This window comes from Macrobrachium nipponense, chromosome 32, assembly GCF_015104395.2.
Source record: "Macrobrachium nipponense isolate FS-2020 chromosome 32, ASM1510439v2, whole genome shotgun sequence".
Taxonomy (NCBI): Eukaryota; Metazoa; Arthropoda; class Malacostraca; order Decapoda; family Palaemonidae; genus Macrobrachium; species Macrobrachium nipponense.
The window spans coordinates 41,970,721-41,981,917 of NC_061094.1; positions in this window are offsets into that span (position 1 = coordinate 41,970,721).

The window sequence follows — 11,197 nt, forward strand, 5'->3', positions numbered from 1 at the left end:
AACATGAATATAGGTCGCGACCAATCACCTTAAATATGATAATATGAATATATATATATCATATATATATTTATATACGTATAATAATATATATAATATATATATATATGTATAAGTGAATATCACAGGAAAATGATGGTCAAAAACTCGAACCGAGCGCTTTCGTCTTATTAAGACATTGTCGAGGCACAATGTCTTGATAAAGATGAAAGCGCTCGGTACTTATTTCTTGCCTGTCATTTTCCTGTTTTTATTTGCTTATATAATGAAGTCACGTACACCTACTGTGATGTTTGAAACGCACACACACACACATATATATATATATATATATATATATTTATATATATATATATTATGTTTGTAGATATATATATATATATATATTATATATATATATATATATATATATATATATATATATATATATGTGGGTGTGGGTGTGTGTGTGTGTGTGTGTATAATTAAGATCTTTTGTCTTTACTCTAGGTTATTTTTCGAGCATACTACATAGTACAGTGGAAGATTACACAGACTCAATTTTACAAACAATAAATAAGATTGAAATGGTATATTGAAGAGTTTTGAAGTTGCGTGAGCATAGCATACTTAGAAATCGTATGCTTTACTTACTGAAGATAGATGACGAGGCTATGATTTAAATTTGAAATACTTTGGGAAGTTATAGCGGCTCCTCGTTTTAGAACGTAAAGTTTTTTAGTGCGCTGTTGTGGTTTTTATATTGAAATAATGGAATTAAATCCCAGAGACTGCTGTCTATCTTTTACCCGAGGTTCACTTAGACTTTGTGTCCGTTTAAGGTTGTGATTCCCTGCGACATGCATATAGCCTATATTTAACTCTAATAATCACAGCTTAAATAATCTGAGTTACTTCCAGGTACTTGGCAAATGGTTGCAACTACTTTATACTGAAATCATGTCTTTACGTTAAATTTCGAAGTCTCAAGCTGTATGGACAGAAAACGATAAGGTTTTATGAATGCAATCAATGACAGAGTTTTCTCATTTAATAAATTTGATGACTCAGGATATTATTTATTCTGCATTAATCAGTCTGACCCACGTAAATGTCGTAAATATTGTTTTGGGGGATTTTCTCCATCATTTTCATTTTGAACGTCAAGGTTGAACGTAGAGGGTGAACGGCTGTCAAAGTATCAAATTTCTAATGACTTTCGTAAGGTTCCAGTTGCACAAGTATTCCGTAAATATCAATTTTCTTTGACTTCAGAATCCGTACGTTTTCTATTTGTTGTAAAGGGGTGACTCACTAATAATGTCGTGAAGCATTAGGCGTCCAGTAAAAGTTGGTAGTTCTATCCTAAATGATTTAACCTGAGTTACTCATATTTATAATTCACGTTAGAAATAGAAAAGGATGGTTGGTTACCATTGTAGACTTTTTATCGGACGTCAACATGTTCTTGTTTAAGGCATCATACTGTAAGGACAACGCTTATTCATAATTTTCTCTGTACATAATTCATCATTCGCGTTGTTCTTACTTCCCCCTGAGAGAGCATTCAGCGGGCTTTCCGTCAGTGTATAAAGCTTGTATAACCACATATTGTGTACTTTTATATTTTGTATTTTATGTCTCTCAAGAAACACAAATCGGGTCTCGCCGACCCACTTTTACTCTCTCGCGGGTCGGTGACCACATTTCCGTCCGCATGCTGTATATTTATATTTCCCTTGACTGTAATAAAAACTTGTTACGGGCTGCTCTGTGAGCAAGAGCCCGTGCTGACACAAGGTCAGCTAAATAAAAAACAACAATAATAAAAACTTACGGGCTGCTCTGTGAGCAAGAGCCCGTGCTGACACAAGGTCAGCTAAATCAAAAACAACAACAACAAGTAATAAAAATCAGTACACTTCTACCTGCCTCTTTGTCCACCTCTCACAATACCTACCTAGTATTATTAAAAAATTCGCTATTCTCATCAACGTTCCATTTGTCAATCCTGGAGTTCTGGATAGCGAACTATTGGAAATTATAAAACTAAGTATGACTTTAAGTTATCCAACTCTTGCATTGGAAGCTTGTTACAATAAAAATGTGATGACATTTTAAAATAAATGTGACAGGAAGGAAACCTTACTTACGAACACATTTTTCCGCTTTATTTCATCAGGGTTGTGTCAGTCAAATTACTGTAAAAAACATATTGGATTTAGGTAGCTGTAATATTTTCATGTAAAACCACTTAAAAAGCATCCTTATAAGAAAATGTCCTCACAAGAGTAGAAAAATTGTTTATAAAATCTCGTGTATTGCCTGTAATTTGTTTTACTCGAGCCAAACAAGTAAGGAATTAAGTTTGAGAATAATTCAGTATAAATACTTACCTAGAACTGGCTTAAAGACTTATGCTTTTTTTTGGGGGGCACCTCACATGGGATTGATTGGTCCTATAGTAGTGTAATGCAAGACTATTGTTTCCAAAAATCTAGAATCGGCGATAAAACTGCCAGCAAAGGAAAATAATAGTAATTTAAGCCCAGATGTATATACCCTTGACCGCGTTTTGCAGAAGACGTTTGAGGTAAATTTAAAAGAGATACTTAAGAACCTTTTTATCGTCCTTTGCTTTTCTTTGGTTTACCCAAGTACCTGATTTAATCCTAGACAGCTGTTCCTCACCCGAAGGCCCTCTCTCTAAAAAAAAAAAAAAAAAATCTGACTTGCATTTCATGAAAATGGTTATACCACTGTATACCCCTTTAATGTTAGCTTTTGTTTCTAAATGTGAGTCCTTTTCGTGGTCATTTATAATATTGCATGTAGTCTGAAAATTCCTAGAAAAGGAGGAAGGAAAGAGAATGCTCCTTGAGAAGTGAGAACCTTTTCAAACTGGTTTTAGAAAAGATCGTGATTGCGTTGGGTGATAGAGATATTATGTAATGGTAGGTAGGTCCTTTAGAATATAGTCAGAATGATGCTTGAATTTAATTGGTTTAAAAATGCATGTATTGTACATGGGGAAAAAGAATGGATGAGGAGGGAAGGGTGTAATTTATATATATATATATATTATATATATATATATATATATATATATATATATATATATATATACATATACAGTTATAAAAGTTTACATAAATTCTTAACCTTTGTTTTGTTGAAGCTAAAATTAATTTGAAAGGTAGTTTTAGTATCAGATGTGAGACTGAGAAGTAGGAAGTTAGAAAGGGACACATACAGAGGATGAATGACGAGGCTAAACTAAAAAATACAAGAGACAGAAGTTGATTTGGGGTCCGAAAGTTTCAAGGATTACTCTTGTTGGTAAAGAATGTTTGTTTACATTGGGACTTTCGAAGGAAAAAATAAGAAGCACGGATGGTGTAATAGTTAAGACACGACATTATGCATTGGCGTTTGATGTGATCACATGTGATGAACAAATAAGAGAAATTATTGTCGTTTTGTATGAAAGAAAAAATGGAATGGATGATTGCAAGTTAGTAGCCGTGAGTTTTACATGAAAATGCAAACTGGAAAGTAAGCGTTTAGTATAAAGTTTGGTCTGCAAAATAGAATTGCGTCCTCCTTGGCTGGTAAATATTTACACGGAGGAAGAGGGGAGAAAAGCAGACACTGATAATGAAAGAAAGAAAACAAGAGATTGCTTTTGAATGGCAACGTGGCATGTTAATCCACAGGACTTTGGTGAATATTCACAAGAAGGTTGAATACCACAAAAAACAAAAAATATTCGCAAAAAAGTACTGTGATTAGAAAAGTAACGAGAAGTTTTCTCTCCTTTACTCTGAAACAGCTGTGGGAAATCTTTTATCCTTAGCGTAAGGCAGAAACATTTGGCACTTCACTCTGGAAGCTGCTAATTATGTTCAACCGAGGTGTTGAATGCAAGAGTTTGTGTATTTATCCTTTTGTACGTAGGAAATATATATATATATATATATATCGTATATATATCTATATATATATATAGAGATCAGGACTCATCACGATGGAACAAGAATAAATCTCTGACTCATATCACGATCCCTTATGTGTCAGAAATTTATATATGTAGCATTTATATTTAAATGTATGTATGTATGTTCGTATGTATTTATAAATAGGCACGGGTGCATAAGAAATCTCTTACAGTTGGGTTCTTAATTAAATGACGGGAAAATTATCTGAAGTTTGTCTAATTGATACATTTTTTTCCCTGACATCACGATCCGTTATGTGTCAGAAATTTATATATGTAGTATTTATATTTAAATGTATGTATGTACGTGTGCATGTATGTATGTATAAATAGGCACGGGTGCATAAGAAATCTCTTACAGTTGGGTTCCTTATAAATGACGGGAAAATGATGTAAATGTTTGTCTAATTGAATACTTTTTAAAAATTTCTCATTCCTCCAGAAAAATATATTGAGATATGTGAATGTAATTTTTAGAAAAAAATTACCAATGTTTAAATTAAGTTTTTGCTACATTAATTGAACTCTTGCCTTACATAACAGAAGAAACTAGTCTATTAATAACATTTCGACCGAAACTTTAGTTACACGAACCCTATTCTTCAATCAGTACAAAGTACGAGGAACATGATTTTCAAACTCCTCGGGGATCTGGAAACCATTTAGAGACTTTCTCACTAAGTGCATTGTCAACAGACCCAGGGGTCGAATGGGGCTGCTAAGATTACCCTGGTAATCTTTTTCAGAGGGTCGTATGTTCTCAGTACACCTTTGGCTCATCATAAATGCGGTTATTGTTGTAAGTCCAACTGGCCTTATGCCAGTACGGACTTTTGCTCCTCGAGCATCACGTAAACACCCTGTAAAATATAAATTTGTATAAAATGTAAAATTTGTATTTGCAAGAAGGAACCAGCGCGCAACATGGTTAAGCTAGTCGTTCTAATAGTTTAAGCCTTCTAAATCCTATAGAAATCCAATGAGAGAGAGAGAGAGAGAGAGAGAGAGAGAGAGAAGGATGGCCAGGACACGAAAACCTCCTATTCGCAATGGGCAAAACATTCCCCTTACGCTTTTGTGTCCCCCTCGCCTCGCCTCGCCTCGCATCCTCTCGCTCGGCCACTTGGCATCTGTTGTGTTGTTCTTGCTTTCGTGGCTCCTCGTGACTCCGCCGAGGTAAACATTGCCAAACGGAAATGAGTTCGCGATCTTGCTAACAACTTAAGCTGGCGTGTTTTCATCCTCTGTGTTTTCTGCATTCGAAGAGTCTTTTCCCTCTTCTTGTTCTTCTTCCAGGTATCCTTTTTTAGTCACGGAGGTCCTTCACGTTTTGTTCTTATTTTTGTAGTTTTGGTTTTAAAAGTGACGTGAGTCCGGTGGCCTTCAGTGAATGCCATTTTGTCCTCTGCTGTTGTGGAGAGCCTGCCTGGGACTATGCCAAATATCCTCTGCAGCTGCCCTTCTCTGCTTTTTTATCTTTCCCCTCCATTTGTTTATTTTCCTAGCTTTGGTTACATAACCCGTATCCTCTTTAAGTCCTTTTTTTCTTATAAATGTAAAAACAATCAACTTGCTTATTTCACGTCTACAGTCTTTTCCAAGGATATGTATCGCCATCTTGAAAATTCATATTCGTACGTCCCGTCGACTATTTCGTTTTGGCAGCTGTAGCGGCCATCGCTTTCCAATATGACAGATGATATGTTAATATCAACCATATGCGTAAATTACACTGGTGTTGGGTGAGTGTGGAGTATTCGAGCACAAAAATAGCGGGAAACTTAAGAAACAATTTGGCATGTTTATCTGTAGCTTTATGAAAACAAACAACCGAGTTTTTACAGGAATCAGTTACTAAAAGATAATAATTAATGGTATGGGCAATGATGGAGCTTTAACAGGAACCCATTACTTATAGGTATTAAATAATGGTTTGGATAAGGATATCAAACAGCAACGGTTCTTGAACCTTTTGGGCATCTCGTCCTGTGCGTTTCGACGACGTTGTCTATCGTTAGACTAAACCGTTTGATTAAACTTGTTTACCAGGTAACCAAACTGATCAAGAACTTTTAAAAACTTCATTAAAAAAAAAAACTAGATCCTAAGAAAGTCTCAGGCTCTCGGGATTTTACAGAATAATGATACTGTGTGTCTTAGCTAATCAAGATTTAAATAAAAACTTGTCAAAATGGCTCTGAGTGCCAACATCAGGTTCCTTAAAATTTCGTGAAATTTCGGAAAGTCAAAGTTATCATTACGCCATGAAAACAAGATCTGCACCCCATCTGCCTAGGATAATACTAGAAAGCTTCGATAACAAAGGATGATACCAGAAAGCTTCGATTTCAAAGAATGATACCAGAAAGCTTCGATATCAAAGGATGATACTAGAAAGCTTCGATATCAAAGGATAATACTAGAAAATTTCGATATCATAGGATAATACTAGAAAGCTTCGATATCAAAGGATAATACTAGAAAGTTTCGATATCATTGGATGATACCAGAAAGCTTCGATAACAAAGGATAATACGAGAAAGCTTCGATCTCAAGGATATACTAGTAACGTTTCGATATCATTGGATGATACCAGAAAGCTTCGATAACAAAGGATAATACGAGAAAGCTTCGATATCAAATGATAATACTAGAAAGCTTCGATATCAAAGGATACTACCAGAAAGCTTCGATATCAAACGATAATACTAAAGCTTCGATATCGTAGGATAATACTAGAAAGCTTCGATATCAAAGGATAATACTAGAAAGTTTCGATATCAGTGATAATACTAGAAAGCTTCAATATCATAGGATAATACTAGAAAGCTTCGATATCAACGAGACAAAACTTCTCTGGACTTTCACTGATTGTGGAAATAGTCCCCTCACTGCTAATGCTAAGTCTGGTAAACCAAGCTCTCCCTAACATCGACATTTCAAATGATCATTAAAAAGGTGTGGAAATTTCTTTTGAATGTCATTACTAAGAATAATCGTTTCTCCGTTTCCCAAGTAGCCTGGTGTTTTACACTTATATGGATAAAGGTTGCCCTGGAACTTAATCTAGCAATAATACCGATTTTTCATTTCTTTAACTAAATATGTCCAAATACATATGATCATTGACATAGATTTTATTTATATTAATGACATAGATTTTATTTATATTAACTTCACACAGACAACTTGCTGTCAATCACCTTAATAGGTTTTTGAGGGGTCTTAACGGAAACACAAATCAAACAGATTAATACAATTCATTCACGTGCAGATGTCACTCCAATTAGTTCAATGATATTTTCATTCAGTAGAAAGCTGACGAGAGTGACTGAGGGGAAAAGAGAAAGATAAAATACGTTCTACGACAAGGCAGGACTTTCGGGTGGAGGCAGTCAAGTAAATTAAACAGCGTAAAAGATGAGTAGTTTTTACAAACTCACAAACTACCCTTAACTGTTTTGTGATTCATCTGAACTTGTCTTACGTCACGTGAACATTTTCTTTAAAGTAGAGAAACGTCTGATGTCCAGTCAGAAAAACTAACGTTGAATTGGTATCCAAACAAAGCCTCTTACGATCTTTGAAATTGAATTGAAATATTTTGGGAAGGTCGTAATGCATATTTAAAATTCCCATCGGATTTTGAAGAGAATGGCTTTAATAAGTAAGGATTTATCATCCCTTGAAGCTTGAGAGCATCCTAATCATTATCTTCATTACCTTCTTGTGCTTTATCTTCCACAGATTTCCAATCATCTTAGTCTTCCGTCTTATATTTTCATCAAAGTTGGTCTCGGTCCTCCAACTCTTCTGGTCTTTACAGAAGACCAACTGACACTATCTTGATCTCGTCCCCCTCCCCCGAGGACCAAGGACATGTCCAAGCCATCTCGCTTAAGGCAGTTTTATCTTTATTACTGTCCATATACATTCATTGTTTAAGGATTTGTTTTAGTAATTTGTTCTAGTATCAAAAGGTTTATTCTCCTCCTCTCGGATAGCCACGTAGCATCAGTTCGGAATCATTTTAGGCCTTTTGAGGTTAAAAAAAAAAGTCAAATTCCAAAATTGCTCCGTATAGTCCCTCTACCTGGTAACCATAGCATTCTCACCTGCTTCTGGTTTTCCAGGGTGCTGTATCCTTTTACTCTTCAAGAGGTAATTATGTAGCCTCCCATGGTTTTGGGTTTGTTTGTTTGTATGGTGCTTTTACGTTGCATGGAACCAGTGGTTATTCAGCAACGGGACCAACGGCTTTACGTGACTTCCGAACCCCGTCGAGCGTGAACTTCTATCACCAGAAATACACATCTCTCACTCCTCAATGGAACGGCCGAGAATCGAACCCGCGACCACCGAGGTGGAACGCCAACACCATACCAACCACGCCACCGAGGCGCTTTTGGGTCTCACTGCTTGGCATACCTCCACCTTCCTCCCAACTTTTTTTTTTTTTTTTCTTTTTGACCTAAGAGATCGTGGTGGATACTCAGGCCTGCCACTCATTTGACTTGTGACATCATCGAACCCATTTGACATACTGCAGTCCTTAGAGGACTGGGGATTGACATGACATGATCTTGAGTGATTGGTCGCCAGCTTACCTTTAGGAAAAGAGATATGACGGATATATATGGTTCAATTTCTGAATGTCTGTTCTTTATTGTATACTGGGGCCTTTAAGAGACTTAGAATTAATTTGTTTCCTTTTCGTACGTGCTGTTGTTACTTTGCACTTTCTTTTGAAAGCAACGTCCATTATTGCTTATTATTATCAGTCAAGCCTTTCAGTATCATTGTATTGTAATAACCTGCTTATAATTTGATTTGATCAATAAAGTAGGATAAACGTGTTTAGCAGCCACGATTTATTTGATGCATTTTTTAAGAGCAAAGGCCGACAGGACGGGCAACCTAATGTCCTTTTCTAGGCCAAACCAAGGAAAAAAGATACAGCAGGAGGAGGAGAAGGAATAACTTAACTAGAAAGGAAGCACAGCATCTGCCTCTTAAAGGAAGCAACTTACGAGAGCACCTGCATGTGAAGTTATAATAAGTTCGTGTGTTAATTGTGCTGGAGAAGGTGTTATGGAAGCAGAAAAGTTTCACATCTTGCTCCTTTTCCTTACTATTGTAACTTGACTCTGAAAGCCAAGCTATGATAGGAGATGGTATTGAAGAGCGAAGTTTATGAGTGTGGGTGGACAGGAATAGTTTAATTGAAAAGCGGTATCCAGGATGGGAGCTGACACAGATGTGTAAGGTTAAGAAGGAACTCTCAATACCATACTGTCACCGGACAGGAACATTTAGCCAATAACTCAGCCGTCATCAGTTCTGATGACTTTGGTGTAAAATTATGGCTACACTGTAATTTTATGCCCTGAAATAGAACGCTGATATCCTTCTAGCTGTGGTGTGGGTTCAAACGGAAATGGGCCAGATCACACATAAAAAAAATGGCTGGATATCCAACAGTATATATTTACGCAACATTGGGTATTATCAGTATGTGGATGGGTTTCCATTAAGAAATGTCTGAGATTTCCACCATGCAGTTGACAGTGTTCATCGTGCAAAGACATATACTTTGCTTTCCTTACTCTGGAGAAAGCAGACACTATATAGGGAAATAATGACATATTAAAAAAAATGTACACCAAACCTGAAATAAAAAAAAATCTCAGTTAACATAAAAGTAATTTAGATTAGAAATATCTATATTCAATTTCAGAAAAATGTTCACGCAACAATAATTAAAGGCTTTTAGATTCATTTGAGTACGCAAATGAATTAAAAGGGCTTGGAAAAAAAGTAAAAATAACAAATCTTATGCCAATGCATATAACTAATCGATTCTAGACGTAAGACGCGAATAAAAATTAATGAAAAGAAAACATCACGCCATCAAGGATTCGTTTGAGAATTTCCAAGAAAACAAATAGTGCTTAGCCGGAGAGAGTGCTGGTAAATATCGTAAAAAAGGAGGAACCATAAACTCGTGTCAAAATGTCGAGGAAGTGGCTGACAAAAAACGAGGGAAAAATATAGACAGCGATTGTGCAACCTCGTCTTGGACAGACGTCAAACTGCGAAAGAGAAGAAGAGCTGATGATGACAGTTTATCTGGTTAAGTAAAACACATTTTTTTATTTGCTTTAATTATACTAAAATTTCTGGGAAGCTTCGTTTCATAAGTACTCTCCAAGGATAACCCGAAGGTCTTGTTATAACGTTTAAGGCGAAATGAACTGAAACAAGACGTAGCAGGGCTTACCACGTAACGTGTTACATAAGCTGCGAGGCGTTCGACATGTTTGGCTTGTATCATTCATGGTATCCAGCAGTGCTTGGCTAAATCCTAGAAAAAAACACGACCTTAACAAGTACTGTCAGGAAGAATGGTTCTGACTGAGGCTGGATGGTAGTATTTTTCCTTTGTTCTGCATGAATACGGAAAAAAGGAGCGTAAACAGTATGATTCCGTACACTGTTTCATCCTTTTATTTTTTATTTACATTTTTTAAAAGAAAGCCTTTGCTCCCCTACATTTTCCATCTTGCCGCTATTTCCCTTGAGAGAGGAGGTCTCCAGAAGATCGTACTTTTCCACTGTTTCTGCTTATGTAGCCATCCACAAACACAACTAACCTGTAAATAATCGTCTCATTTTTTCTTTTCAAAACATTGCTCCAACATATTTGGAATTTATACGTGTTCATCTCAAACAGAACAGTTCAAAATGTATTGCAAGGGAAATGATGGGTATTTTAGAAAATGTTCGTCAATTTTAGTTTTGATCGTGTAGAAGGCGATGTCCAAAATAATCAAGTATACAAAATGATTATAGGCGCTTCAAAGGCCTATAAAAAGACTGGGAAAGCTAATCCAGGAAAAATCGAAACAATGAAGCATTTATTTAAAAAAAAAAAAACTATGGGAATGCGCGCGTCATCATCCATGCTCTCATGACGAATTCCTAAATTAAAGGAGAAGTTTCCTGCCTTAGCTCCATCCAGTAAAGCACATGATATTTTTTTTTCTTTTATTCCTGAAGTTGAATAGATAATCTTTCATAAGGCACTTGGCTGCACCTCCCAGAATACCAGCTGATTGGGTGACTATAATTTAAGCAGACCCCCCACGCCAACGCGGACCTTTGCTCATTATCAGGCCGTAATTTGGAGAAAGTAGCGTGGAAGTGAATTAAGCGACCAGG